This window comes from Anolis carolinensis, unplaced genomic scaffold (genome assembly GCF_035594765.1).
Source record: "Anolis carolinensis isolate JA03-04 unplaced genomic scaffold, rAnoCar3.1.pri scaffold_9, whole genome shotgun sequence".
Classification (NCBI taxonomy): Eukaryota; Metazoa; Chordata; class Lepidosauria; order Squamata; family Dactyloidae; genus Anolis; species Anolis carolinensis.
In genome coordinates this window covers 15,746,575-15,764,590 of record NW_026943820.1, presented here as the reverse complement: position 1 = coordinate 15,764,590, position 18,016 = coordinate 15,746,575, and the positions used below count along the sequence as shown (strand labels likewise).

Genomic DNA, 18,016 nt, shown 5'->3' with positions numbered 1-18,016 from the left:
CTCTGTCTTAAAAATGAGTTTAAAGTGAATAGAAATTGAGGTTTTATGAGTCAAGCAGCAATCTTCTTCCAAGTTTCCAATTCACGCAGAAACGGGCAACGTCACTTATTTATTTTTTTCGTATCAGGAGAGACTTGAAAAACTGCAAGCCACTTCTGCTGTGAGAGAATTGGCCATCTGCAAGAACATTGCCCAGGGGACATCTGGATGTTTTTGATTTTTTACCATCCCTATGGGAGGCTTCTCTCATGTCCCCACATGGGGAGCTGGAGCTGACAGCGGGAGCTCATATGTGCTCTCCCCAGTTTTGAACCAGAAACCTTCAGCAATCCAACCTTCAAGTCAGCAGTCCTGCCAGCACAAGGGTTTAACCCATTGTGCCACCGGGGGCTCCAGTTGCTTATTTATACGTTGGATGGAAACTGTCAAGATTCCCCCATGTGAGATCATTTTAGTGACATTAATGACTGGGTGTTCCTGTGGGCGGTTTCAAAATGTGCCTCAATGCTCCCTTTCTCACCAGTAATCATCTTGTATGAAGCTTTTACAGTAATTTTTAAAAAATATATATTTATTCTTCAGGAATTGCGCAATTTTGATATATCACCACTTTGCTGTGGCTATCCCCTCCCCCCCCCCTTTAGACCTAAATTTTGGATGTCCACATTTGCAACCTATATACCTAAAGACCACATTGTTTTAAATTTTTATTATGCTTAACCTGTTTTTTATTATTGGACTGTTATATGCTGTATGTTGGTATTGAATGTTTACCATGTGTAAACCGCACTGAGTCCCCATGGGAGATAGAGCGGTATATAAATAAAGTTTTGTTGTTGTTGTTGTTGTTGTTTGTTGCAACATTTTTTAATAAAAAAAATAAGAAAAAGAATGCAGAATGAGCAGTGACAGCTTTCGCCCATGCAATAACTCAAAACACAGATGATTATAATAGAAACAGACACAGGTATATTCCATGTAAGGGGTGTTACATATATTATGTAACAGTCTCAAGGGAAGTAAGAGCAACACCCCCTCCGAACAAATTCTGCCAAGAAACCTCTGTGATAGGATTGCCTTAGGTTCAATTTAGTGTAGTGTAATGCTTTGAGTACTGGAATAGGATGAGGGGTTGAATCTTCATTTGGTCATAGAAACTCAGAATAAGCCCTTGGACAAGTTACACCCTTGCAACCTCAGATGAAGGCAATGACAAAACACCCCGAACAAAATTTGTCATGATAACTCCACAAATTATTATTATTATGGTTATGTTTATTTATATCCCGCCTTCTCTCTCCATACGGAGACTCAAAGTGGCTCACAATTAAATGTATTACAATACAACTTAAAATATACAATATACAAATATTAAAACAGTATTAAACATCATTAATATTAAAAACAATTCAAGATAAAAAGGGTCACCATAACTTGGATAACACAAACAACAAATAACACAGTTTGCATAATATTTATTCTTAATAGATTGTAAAGCAAAGCATGTACATGTCTTTCCTTCATTGTTTGGTCTTAGAACAAAATCCTAAATCTATCCTAAGTCCCACTGATATCAACAGATCTTACTCTTCAACTAGATTTGACTCCTCAGTTAGTGAGATCTTCAGATATAGGGTGGGATATAAATATCTTAATAAAGTATTAAAACTAGTAGATACTTGTATTGTAGACTTCATTAATAGGCAGAATTTAAGACAGAACTCCAAGAATCCTTGATTATTAATTGCATATTTCCAAATATTTTTACCTTGATCTTCCACCGGAAGGTACTTGATGTGGTTTTACTAAGATGGACAGAAGCTGTTGGTTCTGTAATTAATGTGTGTTTTGGAAAATTAATTGCAGTTCCCATTCATAATTAGTTCAGACACCAATGTGGAATCTGAATTAGCAAAAAACACCCACTGGCATACAGAGGATGTTATTAGTGTGCCATGCTTGGGCCTCTTTGCATCATGGGAATTGCAACTGAAAGGCTCTCCAACCTTTGAATCAGGTCTGATCAGAATAGGTGGAGAATGGCAGAGAAGGCATCAAAAGGACAGCACATTTCAGCATTTTAGCATGACATTCATCATAATTCTGGAAAATCTGAGCATGACCAGTAACATCTCAGTTTTAGAAAGGGCTGCAACTTAAATTGTAAGGATTGGGCTAATCCTTCCTATCTTTGCTCTGGGTTAAAGTCTAGGAAAGATAATGAGGATATAATCCCATTTTAACCTGTTGGATGACTGTTGGCTGATCATAACTGCATCCGCTAAAATACTAGGAAGCTAGAATACTAGGTTTTGCCTCAGCTGTCAGTCTCAAGTACAAACTAATTCAGAGAAGCCATGTAATAAAACAAAGGCCAATATCCCTTGCTGTCCATATGATTCCTTACACAAAGTTTTGAGATGGCAATGCATTCCAGGACCATCTTTACTCCACACAAAAACTTGCCAAACTCATGGGCAAACCTAGTTCCTCAGCTGGATTTGTACTTTGACATTTCACAGATGAAAACAAGGGCACCTGTGACTAAATATCATCAAGAGAGGTCAAGATGGCAAAAGTTGGGCCTAACTCCAACATGTATTCATACAGATTCCACCAAATGTAGCAAATCAGCTTTAGCAAGTCAGTTCTACTCCCATGTTTTATTTCAAAGGTACATGGAAACATATCAGAAATAGTTTTCAGTCTTTTCTTAAAGTGTTAGCCTAGTGATCACAGGAGAACAAGAAATGTATGCAGGTGAGAAGGGTAGATGGAGAAGGAAGATAAAGCAAACTGTTCCTCCTATGTACCCAATTTAAAAACAAAAAGAGTGAACCTGCTTCTCCAAACCCAGAATTATTTTTGCAAATCTTCATCTCTTCTCTACCAGTTCTAGGTTACTATTTTAAAAATGCAGTCTTATTTACCAGTCTGAATTTCTTTTTTAAGGATGGTGCATGTCCAGGATAAGGTTAGAGTACAATGGGACCCTTATGTTTGGTTCCAGGACTCCCCTGGATACCAAAAACCATTGATACTCAAGTCCCATTATATACGATGGCATAGTAAAATGGTGCCCCTTACGTTAAGTGGCAAAATGAAGTTTTTCTTTTCAAAATTCTTTTAAAAAATGAAGTTCTGAATAGTTGAATCCATGCATGAAGAATCCATGGACATGAAGGATCAACTGAAACTATATATGCACTATGGTACTTGTAAGTTAAAGCTACCTTAAGAAAGCTATTGACGACATAAATCTTTTCTTTTAGAGGAATGTTGTCAACCAACTTGTCCCATTACAAAAAGCATATATCATGACATATACTTACTAAGAAGAATTTTTGCTTAAAGGAGCTACAATAAGATTTTGAGTTGGAAACTCAAATGTTATGATTGAGCCTCATGGCTCTGTTACTGACAGACGTGGGCGTAAGACTCCTCGAGAGTCAGATACTCTCGAGGAGCGAGAGAGAAAAAGACTGCGAGACATATTTGCAGCACCATCTGACGAGGAGTCTTTCGAAGGGTTTACGGAGAGAATGGAGGAGGGGCTGGTTAGCTCAGAGGAGGATGAGATGGATTGGACTCGGGTAAGGGAGGAAGTGGGTGCCACTGGCCATGATGGGACAGAAGATGAATGGGGACCTTCAGGATTAGACCCATGGTTTAGCTGGAGGGATGGGACGGGATCCACAGCTGGAGATGCTGTTGGGCGTAGTCAGAGGTGTTCCAGCTCTGACGAGGAAAGTGATGAGGAAACGCCCGGGTTAAGGAGGACAGCTGACAGTGATGAAGATTTGTAACTGGCATAAAATGGGGCTTGGGAGCAATTGCAAATTGCGTTGGGCAAGGTAATCTGGGCAAACGCTTGGGATCCGTGTGTGTGTGGGACGCTTCCCTGAAGACTTGTGTGCTTTCCTGTGCTGTGACGTAAGTTGATTGGAATCCAGGGTCAGACGGCGGGAGGGATTGTGTGGGCATTTGTTTGTGCAAACCTGTGCTTACTCTTATTAGCTTGACCCTCCGTCGTCTTCTTGACGGACGCCATCTCCTGCTTTGAGAACTCGGACTGAACTGACCACGGCTTGTCTTCCCCCCTTCTTGGACTTGGAAAAACTACAAACGTCTGCTTCTGGCTTTGATCTACGGAACGGAACTGGTCTACTCAACTGCTACAATCCTTGGCTGATTTACTCGTGTTGGAGATCCTGTCTGCTGTGTGTGTGGGGGAGCGACGCAAGTTACTCTAAGCACAGTGTTGGCAGCAGAGAGGAATCTGCTGCCAATTAGTTGCATTCTTTGTATCTTTTGTTCCTTGGCTTTCGTTTCGTTTATACCCAGGCTGAAGCAAGCAGTTTGTTTTTACCCGGATTAAACTCCGGTTTAATCCGGTTTATCTTTTGAACATTTACTTTTGCCCCTTTTTGCTCCTAAAGGCAAAAACTGCCTGGCCCTTGTGTTTTACGGGCATTTTTGAGTTCTGTAATCTAATAAACTCTGTTACTTTGAATCTTGTGGCGTTCTGTCCTTGACAGATTGCCCAACGCCCATAAAAAGTTTATTGCAGCAATAAACCCGTCAGGAAGACGATGGATGAGTTAAGGGCCAAAGTAGACCAATTGCAAACGGCTTTTACCGTTATCCAAACAGCTCAGGCTGTGAAAGGACATGTTTTGACTCCTGAACGCTTTGACGGAACCAGGTGCAAGTTGCCAACCTTTTTGGCACAAGTGGAGCTTTATTTTTCTCAGCTCAGTGCTCATGCTTTTCCTACAGACACTAGCAAGGTGGCCTTTATTTTGAGTTTGTTGACCGGTCCCGCAGGACAATGGGCCACTAATTTAATTTTGGGAAATGACCCAGTCAAGGACAATTTGAATAATTTCAAAAAGTTGTTAACTGATACTTTTGGGGATCCTCTCCGCACGGAGAACGCTGGGTGGGCTCTGTATCGGTTGAAACAGGGAAAGGGGACTGTTTTGGATTACTTAAATAAGTTTAACCTGTATCGCCACCAGCTGGATTGGGGGGAAAATGCATTCATGCTTTTATTTACTGCCGGGTTAAGTGATATGCTCCAGGATGAATTAGCACGCTTGGAGCCGGCTGAAAGCTGGGACGCCTTAGTAGCTAAGGTGCTGCGTTTAGACGCAAGGTTCGAGGCTCGTAAACACTCAAAAGCAATGTGTGCGCCACCCATGCATGTAACCAGGGCACCTGTGGTGATGGGGGAAGAGCCCATGGAGCTTGGGGTCTTTAAAAAGCTGTCTACAGAGGAAAAGAGCCGTAGGAGGCAGCTGGGCTTGTGTTTGTACTGTGGGAATGCTGGGCATTTTGCCAAAAATTGTAATGTGAAACCTTCCCAGCTTTCGGGAAAAGGCCAGCCCTAGTGCGACGTGAGTCCAACGCACTAGGGCTCCTCAAGCAGTCAACTGAGGGGAGGAAGCATCTTTTCGTACCCATTACATTATCTGTTGGGGGAAGGGAACTTGTTTCTACTTTGGCACTGCTGGACTCAGGGGCTACGGTCTCCTATGTAGATATTGAGTTTGCTAAGAAGCATGGCATTCCTAGAGTGCGCAAGGCATGCGACGTGTGGGTGGAAGGAGCAGATGGGAGACTGCTGGAGACTGGGGTGGTTAACCATGAAACCTCAGCAGTAACGTGGGAGGTGCAGGGAGTAACGGGAACGTTTGTGTGGGATATTACGAGCTTGCCTAGATATGATGTGATCCTGGGGATGGATTGGCTAGCTGTAGTAAACCCACATGTAGATTGGGCAACACGTAAAGTGATCTTAAAGAGGCAGGATTGTTGCACTCTAAATGTTACTCATTCTGATATGGAGGGAGTGCCTGCTGAGTATGGGGAGTTCTCTGATGTATTTTGTAAAAGAGAAGCGGACAAATTACCACCGCACAGGCCATATGATTGCGCCATCAAGTTGGCAGAAGGTGCGAAACTGCCAGCAGGGAGGCTGTATGCCTTGACTGTACCGGAAAGGCAAGCTTTGCGGGAGTTTCTAGATGAAAATTTAGCCAAGGGGTTTATTCGCCCATCTAGTTCTCCAACTGCGGCACCGGTATTCTTTGTAGCCAAAAAGACTGGGGAACTTAGGTTGGTCTGCGATTATCGGATCCTAAACAAATACACCATTCGGGATAGGTACCCGCTGCCTTTAATCTCGGAACTGTTATCAAGGGTGCAAGGGGCTAAGGTCTTTACCAAGCTTGACCTGCGGGGGGCCTATAACTTAATCCGTATACGGGAAGGGGATGAATGGAAGACGGCATTTAACACGTGTTTCGGATGCCACGAGTTCCGAGTCATGCCTTTTGGGCTTTGTAATGCTCCTGCGGTATTCCAGAGGTTCATGAACGATGTGTTCAGGGACCTAATTGACCAATTTTTAGTGATTTATTTGGATGATATCTTGATTTTTTCTAAGGACGAGAAAGAACATCGTCAACATGTCAAGCAGGTTCTGCACCGACTGCGGGCTAATGGGCTTTTCGCCAAGGCTTCCAAGTGCGTCTTTCATGTGCCTGAAGTGGAGTTCCTAGGTCATGTAGTGTCAGGTAGGGAACTTAAAATGGACCCACATAAGGTTGACGCCGTCAACTCATGGCAGGAGCTGAAGACTAAGAAGGATGTACAAAGGTTCTTGGGTTTCGCTAATTACTACCGGGAGTTTATTCCGAATTTTGCAAAGCTCACGGTACCTTTGACGCAGCTTCTGCGCAAGAAACAGCCATTTGTGTGGGGGCGGGAAGCTCACGAGGCGTTTCTACAACTAAAGTCTAGTTTTCAATCGGACAACATACTAACCCATCCTGATGTTGACAGACCGTTCGTGGTAGAAGCGGACGCTTCTAGCTACGCGTTGGGGGCTGTATTGTCTCAGAAGGATTCCTCAGGGACCTTGCGTCCCTGTGGATTTTACTCGCGGCAACTAACACCCTTCGAGCAGAACTATACCATATGGGAGAAGGAGTTGTTGGCGATTAAGGTGGCGTTTGAGGTGTGGCGGCACTGGCTTGAAGGGGCACGGCACCAGATCGTGGTCAGATCTGATCACAAGAACTTAGAGCACTTGCAAACAGCAAAGAAGTTAAACCAGCGTCAAATCCGCTGGGCTTTGTTTTTCTCCAGGTTTAACTTCAAGGTGCAGTTCGTGGAGGGGAAGGCAAACTTGCGGGCCGATGCTTTATCCCGCAAGCCGGAATTTAAGACCAATGAGCAGGTAGTATGTCAGACCATCTTGCCTACTGCCTCTCTGTGTGTTGTAGATAATGAGCTTGGGTTACATGACCAGATCCTTGAGGCTCAGAAGGATGATGTATGGACTCAGGAGCAACTGATGCTGCTCTCTGCAGGTAACCGTACCATACTGCCGCATCTCCAGGATCAAGACGGGGTATTGGTGCGTAGGGGGCAGGTTTACGTACCAGTAGGGACCCTCAGGTTGGAGGTGATTAGAGCCCACCATGACGAACCCATGGCTGGGCACTTTGGCAGGTTCAAGACCGTACAGCTTATCACCAGGAGCTACTGGTGGCCAAAGATGCGGCAAGACATTCTGCGCTTTTGTGACAGCTGCGCCGTTTGTCAGCAGAGTAAGACGCCTGTTGGGCGCCCTAGAGGGTTGTTATCGTCTTTACCTGTTCCGGAGAGGCCATGGCAAATCATTTCCATGGATTTTATTTCAGATTTGCCTAAGTCTGGAGGTTATACTTGTATTTGGGTGGTGGTGGATTTATTTAGTAAACTGGCTCATTTTATTCCTTGTTCAACCATTCCGGCGGCCCCTACGTTGGCCTTACTATTTACAAAGCACATCTATCGTTTGCACGGAGCACCCGAGGTGATTATTTCAGATAGGGCTCCGCAATTTGTGTCACGCTTTTGGAAACACTTCCATGAGTGTTTGGGGACTAAGTTAAACGTGTCTTCAGCTTTCCATCCGCAAACGGATGGACAGTCGGAACGGGTTAATGGGCTCTTAGAGCAGTATCTGCGTTGTTTTTGTTTAGATCAACCCACGGCTTGGGTAAAGTGGTTACCGGTGGCGGAATTTGCTTACAACAATGCGGTGCACACGTCTAGTCAGCATACGCCATTTGAGCTAACTTATGGTTTTCACCCACGGGGAGGTGTGGCGCCGTCGACCAATGTGGTCTCTTCGGACCCTGTGTACCGCTCTTCGGAAATGGCTGCATTGCATGATGTTGCCCGTCGCTTACTGTTGGAAGCTAAGGCAACGCAGAAGACTCAGGCTGACCGCCACAGGCAGGCAGGGGAGGAGTTGGAAGAAGGGGATTTGGTGTGGTTATCTTCCAAACATATTAAACAGGCTGGGGGAAAGTTTGCGCCTCGGTATTTGGGTCCCTTTCCTATCGTTAAAAAGATTTCTTCTGTTGCGTTTCGTTTGCGTTTACCGTCTAGTTTAAAGGTCCATCCAGTCTTTCATCGTTCGCTGTTGAAACTTGATACCTCTAGTCGTCGTGGTGCTATAGCGGAGGGTATCACTGCCACTTCTCCGCCATCGGGGGAGGAGGCCTTTGTGAGAGGGGATAGTGTTATGATTGAGCCTCATGGCTCTGTTACTGACAGACGTGGGCGTAAGACTCCTCGAGAGTCAGATACTCTCGAGGAGCGAGAGAGAAAAAGACTGCGAGACATATTTGCAGCACCATCTGACGAGGAGTCTTTCGAAGGGTTTACGGAGAGAATGGAGGAGGGGCTGGTTAGCTCAGAGGAGGATGAGATGGATTGGACTCGGGTAAGGGAGGAAGTGGGTGCCACTGGCCATGATGGGACAGAAGATGAATGGGGACCTTCAGGATTAGACCCATGGTTTAGCTGGAGGGATGGGACGGGATCCACAGCTGGAGATGCTGTTGGGCGTAGTCAGAGGTGTTCCAGCTCTGACGAGGAAAGTGATGAGGAAACGCCCGGGTTAAGGAGGACAGCTGACAGTGATGAAGATTTGTAACTGGCATAAAATGGGGCTTGGGAGCAATTGCAAATTGCGTTGGGCAAGGTAATCTGGGCAAACGCTTGGGATCCGTGTGTGTGTGGGACGCTTCCCTGAAGACTTGTGTGCTTTCCTGTGCTGTGACGTAAGTTGATTGGAATCCAGGGTCAGACGGCGGGAGGGATTGTGTGGGCATTTGTTTGTGCAAACCTGTGCTTACTCTTATTAGCTTGACCCTCCGTCGTCTTCTTGACGGACGCCATCTCCTGCTTTGAGAACTCGGACTGAACTGACCACGGCTTGTCTTCCCCCCTTCTTGGACTTGGAAAAACTACAAACGTCTGCTTCTGGCTTTGATCTACGGAACGGAACTGGTCTACTCAACTGCTACAATCCTTGGCTGATTTACTCGTGTTGGAGATCCTGTCTGCTGTGTGTGTGGGGGAGCGACGCAAGTTACTCTAAGCACAGTGTTGGCAGCAGAGAGGAATCTGCTGCCAATTAGTTGCATTCTTTGTATCTTTTGTTCCTTGGCTTTCGTTTCGTTTATACCCAGGCTGAAGCAAGCAGTTTGTTTTTACCCGGATTAAACTCCGGTTTAATCCGGTTTATCTTTTGAACATTTACTTTTGCCCCTTTTTGCTCCTAAAGGCAAAAACTGCCTGGCCCTTGTGTTTTACGGGCATTTTTGAGTTCTGTAATCTAATAAACTCTGTTACTTTGAATCTTGTGGCGTTCTGTCCTTGACATCAAATCTGAAAATAGGAATTTGTAAAGTATAAAATATTTCTTTTTCTCCTCCCGCCCCAAGCTACATACCATGCAAAATCCACAGGGATTCCCATTCATAAAACATAGAAGTCATAAAGCATGCAATGAAACAGTCTTACCAGGTTAGTCCAACACCAACAAATCCTTTGACCAGAAGTAGTATCTCTTTGCAGTCGAGGGGAAAATGCAGAAGGTCGAGAATTGCTGAAACCAATTTGAATGCAAAATTTAAAAATGTAAAACCAATGTAATTAAAACAAAACCAGTTCTGCTGTTTTAGTTTATATAGAGAGTTAACTTGCTCTGCAATACTTAACATAAACCTAACACAATGCTTCAGTACATGTTTATTCTAAACTAAATCCTATTATGCCCAGTGGACCTTAACCCTAGTAAATGTATTTCGGATTATAGCCTACGTCATCAGTTTTCTGATAGATAGGTTGATAATGCTCATCATCTTGAGTATTGTATCTTGGGTATTCTATCTTCTATTGTATCAACAACATAAAATGCAATTTTTCACTTCAGAAGCAGAAAATAGCAGGCATTCACAGGCTCATCACTTGAACTATTTTAAACTTTTATTTCTTGCAGATAAATCTAATCTATATGTGGAAAACACAAAGTGAGCTAATAAGGTGCCTCTCTGAAAAATATGCTATCCTCCCTAACAAGTTCTTAATATCTTCTATAAAAGGACTATAGGAAAGGTTCATACATGAAACAATCAGAAACCTCTTTTTCTTTCTGTACTACCACAAATCTGTCTTCCTTTGCTTGAAGCTGCAGAAGAAAGAAAAACAGATTTTAAATTCTGGTAAAACACTAAAGTCAGAGCAACTTTGTCTCTTTAAGAAATCGGGCAGTAATTTGTTTGGAGGGTTAGTGTCACTGATCAGGGCATCAATGTCTCTTGCAATATCTTTTTCCAGTTCATGGATCTGTCAGAAGTCCTCTAGTTTAAAACCTGGAAGTTATTTCAGGTCCGTTGTACAAAGCTTCCTTAAAAACTTGTGGAATGATTATCACTTTTCAATGGTCAATTGGTATGTGAAATACAGTAGAGTCTCACTTATCCAACACTCGCTTATCCAACGTTCTGGATTATCCAACGCATTTTTGTAGTCAATGTTTTCAATATATCATGATATTTTGGTGCTAAATTCGTAAATACAGTAGAGTCTCACTTATCCAACGTAAACGGGCTGGCAGAACGTTGGATAAGTGAATATGTTGGATAATAAGGAGAGATTAAGGAAAAGCCTATTAAACATCAAATTAGGTTATGATTTTACAAATTAAGCACCAAAACATCATGTTATACAACAAATTTGATAGAAAAAGTAGTTCAATACGCAGTAAGGTTATGTTGTAATTACTGTATTTATGAATTTAGCACCAAAATATCAAGATGTATTGAAAACATTGACCACAAAAATGCGTTGGATAATCCAGAACGTTGGATAAGCGAGTGTTGGATAAGTGAAACTCTACTGTACAGTAATTACAACATAACCTTACTGCGTATTGAACTACTTTTTCTATCAAATTTGTTGTATAACATGATGTTTTGGTGCTTAATTTGTAAAATCATAATCTAATTTGATGTTTAATAGGCATTCCTTAATCTCTCCTTATTATCCAACATATTCGCTTATCCAACGTTCTGCCAGCCCGTTTACGTTGGATAAGTGAGACTCTACTGTAGCCCAAAAGAGAAGCGCAATTAAGCTGCTCTAACATAATTCTAAAAGTTTTAATATAAATAATAAAATAATGGTATTTGAAACATAACCAATACTATAAGATACATGAAAGATGTCAGAGTGATATTTGGGCAACTTTTGTGAAGAGGGGCCCATGAGAGCAGACTTCATCTGAGAAGCAATGGACTACATTACAAATCCTTGGAAACTACTATATTAGAAGAAACTGAGGGCGCATTTCTGTTATACAATTAGAATGCTATTATTCCACTTAAATACCATTGTTCCACTTTAACTGCCCTATCTCCTATGAAATTCTGGGATTGGCAGTTTAGGGAGGAGCATTTATAAATCTCAGTCAGAGAGCTCTAGTTTCTGCCCAAACTAAAAATCTCAGGATTCCATAGCATGAAATCATGACAACTAAAACAAAATAAGAACTTGTTGATTACCTGTAACTGTGGTTATCTGTAAACTCACACAAATGGGGATTATCTGTACCTGTGTAGTGCATCTGTGTGAATCACTTAGATATCACAATGAAGAACAGCCGTACAGATGTGTAATAGGAGTGCACCACTGCTCAATTCATCTATTGTAAGAAGTTTAATCTCAATGGCCTCCTCAGCACTTGAAAGAGTGAAAACTTTTCTCTACACGCACTAATTTAGACCCCCCTCCCATCTTAAAAAGGTTAAATCTTAGATTATAGCTCCCAGAACCCCTTAATCAAAATGGCCATTGGGCATAACTGTCATGAGAATAAGTTTTCCAAGATATGCACCAAATCTACACTGTTCAATTTGATACAACATCAAAAATATACAAGGTGTCTAAAGCTTTCCAAAATTTCTGCCTATCAAGTTCTCACTCTTAACCTTCTACTATCACCTCTTGAGTTTGCAAGCACTATCATACATTGGGTTGAAAATGATCAGCACAATTTTGGTAATTATTTGACATAGACTACACAACACATCATAAATAATATGAAAACAAAGACCAGAATGGTGGCAACCACCAGAAAGAGTCAGTACACACTACTGGTCAAGGTCAGCCCAAAACCTATTTTGGCCTGAGAAAGAACAGCAACTGGAATTGCCAAAGAATTTAAACCAAGATTCACAGTACTCCAAATTAGACATTTTGATACATATGGTAGAAAAATCCCAGAGGAACTCCTCTCAATTCATACAACAAACATCAACTATAGTAAATTAAGAATTTAAATATCCATACCCACTTCCAGGTGCCTAAAAGTCCATGCCGGGGAAGAGGTTGGATATAAATGATATAAATGAATAAAAATAAAATAAATTTTATTACACCCATAATCTATTACTGGAGTCATTCTCTTCCCTTCGCTGGAACATAATTACAAGGACAACAGCAATTTTAGTATAATGGATATATTAATGTATTACTTGACATGTATAAGCTGAAGGTATGTTTGGAGGCCAGCAAGAGCTCCAGGTGGAGGGCTGTCTCCATCCTAAAAAAGTTGATGTTCTCAACTTCTGAAATACAGTATCAATATGCAATCTTTTAAAAAATCTAAGGCTCTTCCCTCTGTGCACAACAAAGAACTAAAATAAGCCTGATGTCTTCATAGTTGAACGTTAGTTATGTATATACATTATAAGCATAGTACAATGTCCTAAAGATGCTCTAGGCTGCTTTCACTTCAGTCGGATTTACATATATAAATGAAAAAGAGGGAAGTTCCCCTACAGCGAGACATAGCAATGCACCATAATATTCACCCAATGTTTTGTAATATTCAAACAACTCCCTCCAAAGTAGTGCCACAGTCCCTAGGGGAAAATATAATACATATATACGCATATGAACTACACTAACACTACTACTTTGTGCTTTGAGAAGGGGAAAAGTTGTCTTTCTTTCTGCTCTGTTCAGTATATTTCTAATTGGGGTTTTTTTTTCTATTAAGAGAATGCAAATTCTACTATTACAGTTCTTTTCCATGAACAGAAAGCTTGTTGAAGACTGCTCATTTTAGGATTACTTGGCCTTCTCCAACAGCTCTGCTCCTAGCCTGTGGGAGTGGGCCCATTTTATCTGACCTGTACCACAGACTTGTTTAAAAGGAAAACGCAGAATGGTGGGCTATGACATTGTTTATCTATAACATGAAATGCAGTTTCCAAAACAAGCTCTACAAGTGATTACTTCCAATTTTATTTTGAACTGTAATCTACCAAACTGCACACCAGACACATATGCTGATCTTAGGGTTGTGATACAGGATGATACAGATATAGATATAGATATAGATATAGATATAGATATAGATATAGAGTTTTGTTCTAAACCATTTCATATTGTTTTAGCAACATATTGTTTTCCCCATTCTATCTTGATCCAAGCTTTGGTTGATTTTGTTTCTCATTCTTAAATATGACAATATAGGTAAAGGTTTTCCCCTCACGATAAGTCCAGTCGTGACCAACTCTGGGGGTTGGTGATCATCTCCATTTCTAAGCCGAAGAGCCAGCGTTGTTCGTAGACACCTCCAAGGTCATGTGGCTGGCATGACTGCATGGAGTGCCGTTACCTTGCCGCCGGAGCAGTACCTATTGATCTACTCACATTTGCATGTTTTCGAACTGCTAGGTTGGCAGGACCTGGAGCTAACAGTGGGCGCTCATTCCACTCCCGGGATTTGAACCTGGGACCTTTTGGTCCGCAAGTTCAGCAGCTCAGCACTTTAATGCACTGTGCCACCAGGGGCACAGTGACAATATAATAACCCAAAATTATTAACGCTGATGTAATCAACCAGTGGTGCCAGGTCATTTCAGTAAAGTAAGTAAAAGTTTATTTGTATACCGCCCTCTCTCCCAAGAGGGACTCAGGGCGGTTTCCAATATAAAATCAGCATAAAAACATTGTACAATAAAACACTGAAACACTATAAAGCACTATAAGAGTACAAAATAATCACATAAACAGAAACAATATAGTCACTCAAAAACATATGAATCACAGAAAGAAAGAAAAAACCACTGGGATGGAGGATGGCCTGGAAGGGCCACTAGAAGTGCAATGTTATATTCTAAGGTGCTTTGGGGCAGAGGAATAAAATGCAATGTCTCAAATCCAGAGAGATGGCCAGTGCAGCTACTATAGCTATGGGCTCGGTTATCTGAAGACCCAGCGGAAGAGCCAGGTTTTAAGCAGCTTTTTGAAGGAAGCCAGGGTGGGTGCTTGCCGGATCTCCTCCAGAAGGGAATTCCAGATCCGGGGGGCAACAATAGAAAAGGCCCGCTCCCTCGTCCCTGCCAACCGAGCCTGGGATGGTGGCGGGAGCGATAGAAGGGCCCTACCGGATGAACAAAGAGGGCGAGTAGATTCATAGGGGGAGATGCAGTCACAAAGGTAGGTGGGTCCCAAATAAGAGAATAATTCTTGCACAGGAATAGTTCTTAAACTTTTTAAACTCAGTGCCAAATAGTAAAATTTTATGTTAAGAATGAACCAATTCTTACTGTTAAAGCATTCCTTGGACTACAGCTCCCACAAATAGTATCTGAGGATAACGGGAGTAGTAGCACAGTGGTTTAAAGCCGCTAGCTGCAGGAAAGGCTGCTGACCGGAGGGTCAACAGTTCAAGCCGCGAGTCGAGGTGCGCCCTCGATTGTCAGTCCTAGCTCTCTGCCTCACTAGCAGTTCAAAAGCATGCAATGCAAGCACATCAATAGGTACCTCATCCGGTGGGAAGGTAAAAGGGCATCCCATGCAGACATGCAGATAGGCAGGCAAAGATCGAAGAAGGCTACGGCCACTAGGCTCCTTTGGAATGGAAAAAAATGGAACAGCACCTCCACATGGCCGGAAGTTGAACATCACCTCCAGACACGGAAAATGGAAAAAAAGGGGAAGATCTTTACCTTATCTGTATAGTGTATGTCGTTGCTCATGTTAAAAGGAATAAAAAACAAAGTATATCCTATAGGGGTGTGCAAATCCGTTCTGTATCCTATGTTCCAAGATACATTTAAAACTAACTTTGCAACTGAAAAGAATGAAAATCACTATCAATTCATGTCATCGACCCTCCAAAAAAACTTTTAGAAGTTTTATAAACATTGTGGAAAATTATCATTATCATTAGTGAAGAGTAGAATTTATTCCAATCAGAAGCTGAAAAAAGTAGGGCACTACATTTTCAATTACTGTTATGTCATTTTTGTACATAAGAATAAAAATATTAAGAAGCAACATTATTAATATTGGTGGTTTTGTTCATACCGGCATATTTTGCATTAGGGTCTTCTTTTGTGAAAAATACATAAAGCTTTTTTTCATGCAATATCATTTTTCAACAAAAATGAATTTGCTCAATACTTTGGGGTTTTATGGTGAGTTTTCTTATGGAGAAAGGGGCTGCTGTCTTTACTCACTAAGGATAAGAAAGTATGTGAATATTTGGCATCCTGACCAAAAGGATAGCCATCAGTCATACCAGTTATTGTCCTTTCATTCCATCACAACCAAACCCAGCTTACAAGAACAGCACCACAATGAGAAATTTTAAATTGAAAAAATTTCTTTGCTCTGATATGTTATTTTATTTCTATTTTATTCAGCCTTTCTCCCGAAGAGGGAATTGAGGGATGAGGCAAACCTTCAGATTCCATATCAGTTAAAGTGGAATTGTAGCTCTATATCTGTATGAAATGGCCCCTAGTCACTAGTATAAAAAAACAGAGCATGGTTCAAGGATAGCTACTGGATAAGAACAGTACGTGTCCCACTTGAGTACCCAAATTCTGACCTGCCTATATTTCCATGGCAAGACCAAAACAAAAATAATTTTAAGAAAACAAACTCATGTGCTTCATAGCCAATCACATTACGGTCCTGTCTCTTTAATAACCAAATCCATGTGTGCATTAACAGTGTTGAAAATTCAATTTAAACTCTTTGTCTGTTGCTGCTTACTCTAAAGATGGTCTTTCTTAAACAACAGAGCACCAAGGAGTCGTTAGGGCTCTCTCTTCATTACTTCAAAAAACCAATCATTAGACACCAGAGTATATACGTAATTAGAAAATCACTTCCTTTGCAATCCAAGCTAAGTAGTTTACATACGGTAATTACAGGGACAAAATCAATTTTTAATCATTTCACTGATTGGGCTCATCAGCTCTGTGGGAACATTGTAACCTGCTTGTTGTGCAAAAGCAACATCTGGGCTAAAACAATTACCCTTTGTTTGCTACAATATTCCTTAAATCTTTCCCCCCCTGTTTTTTAAAAAAATGACAAGATATTTCGAAGCATTTTTGTCCTTGATCAACACACATCCTAAAAAGCAACTTGCACGAAGAGTTACATAGCATCTCCAAATTTACAGTTGAACAGTACACTTCCAAGGAATGTATTTTTTTTCCATGCGAGATAAAAGTATCTGATTGTTTTAAAGAACTATTCAGCTGGCTAATTGTTCTATAGCTAACACATGGTATTCAGACAACCCACACATTACAAAAGCTCATCTGGGTAATAATGGGCCACTATTATTGCAATAGCTTACACTTTTCTAATACAAATGAATGGATTTTTTATCAAAATTTTACAAAAAAAAATCTAAGCGAGGATATGTGTGACAAATAGATGGTATGAATTGGCAAGGCACAGCTAAGCATTTTGTTCTCTTAATAGGAAATGACCTCATTTACACTGGAGTAATAATTAGTACTGCTTCACTGACAGTTAAGAAAAAAAGTTTCCCAGTATAATAAGGAACCATCTCCTTTGTTAAGAGTGCCACATTGATTATTAACCCTTGCAAAGAAAGCTCAAAATGCAACACTGCATTTTCTGGGCTAATGTTAATAGCAAAAGTATTAAAGAAAATGAATAGGCTGACTGCCTCCCATAGTAAGTAGCCAATTGTAATCCATGGCGCATTATGGTCACAGGAACAAGAATTAAACATGAATACATGGGGACAAATATCCTTAAACTTCTCATATGCCCCTACTTCTACCAAGAATTTCTTCTTTCAAACCATAGGAAACCCTGCTTGTTGTAACTCCGTAAAGACATGTCCAGCCAAGACTGTTGTGCCCCATAACTTGTGACTTCAGAAATCCTTTAGCCTCCAGGAAAAAACCAAAGAATGCCTTCTGGTTTCTAATTAATTTGGTGGAAACGGGAATTTGTGGGTTCTATTTTATCTGGTTACCATTTTATAAAAAGGCTAGGTGTTATGTGACTTCTCCTGTATGGAGTCAAGTTAGGTTAGAAGACCAGAATGGTCTTTAAAAAAAATGAAGAATCCCCCCCAAGATGGTATATGAGCCTAAATGCCTACAGAAGAGTCAATTTCCCCTGTAAGTTAAAACTGTCCTTTAGAGTAATGCAGCACATCCAGCAGAACAATCAGATAGCTAACCCTTGGCTCCTGTCGCCAAGAAAAATTTATTCCCCAGCCCTTGTGCGGGTACTTGTTTATAACTGGAAGCAGGCAGCTTCACAAATATGAGAACAAGAGCTCAAGAGGGAGTGATGATTCAAATTCGCAACC

The 18,016-nt window shown here is 41.4% G+C and overlaps 1 protein-coding gene across 7 annotated transcripts in view; it reads right to left on the bottom strand.

Moving 5' to 3' along the window:
- znf536 (zinc finger protein 536) overlaps positions 1-18,016 on the bottom strand; it is a 486,877-nt gene that overhangs the window by 384,386 nt on the left and 84,475 nt on the right. For all 7 annotated transcript variants that reach the window (XM_062961829.1, XM_062961827.1, XM_062961831.1 and 4 more), the window contains exon 3: positions 9,871-9,955. The gene's annotated coding sequence lies outside the window, so the exon portion shown is untranslated. The remainder of the gene's footprint in view (positions 1-9,870; positions 9,956-18,016) is intronic.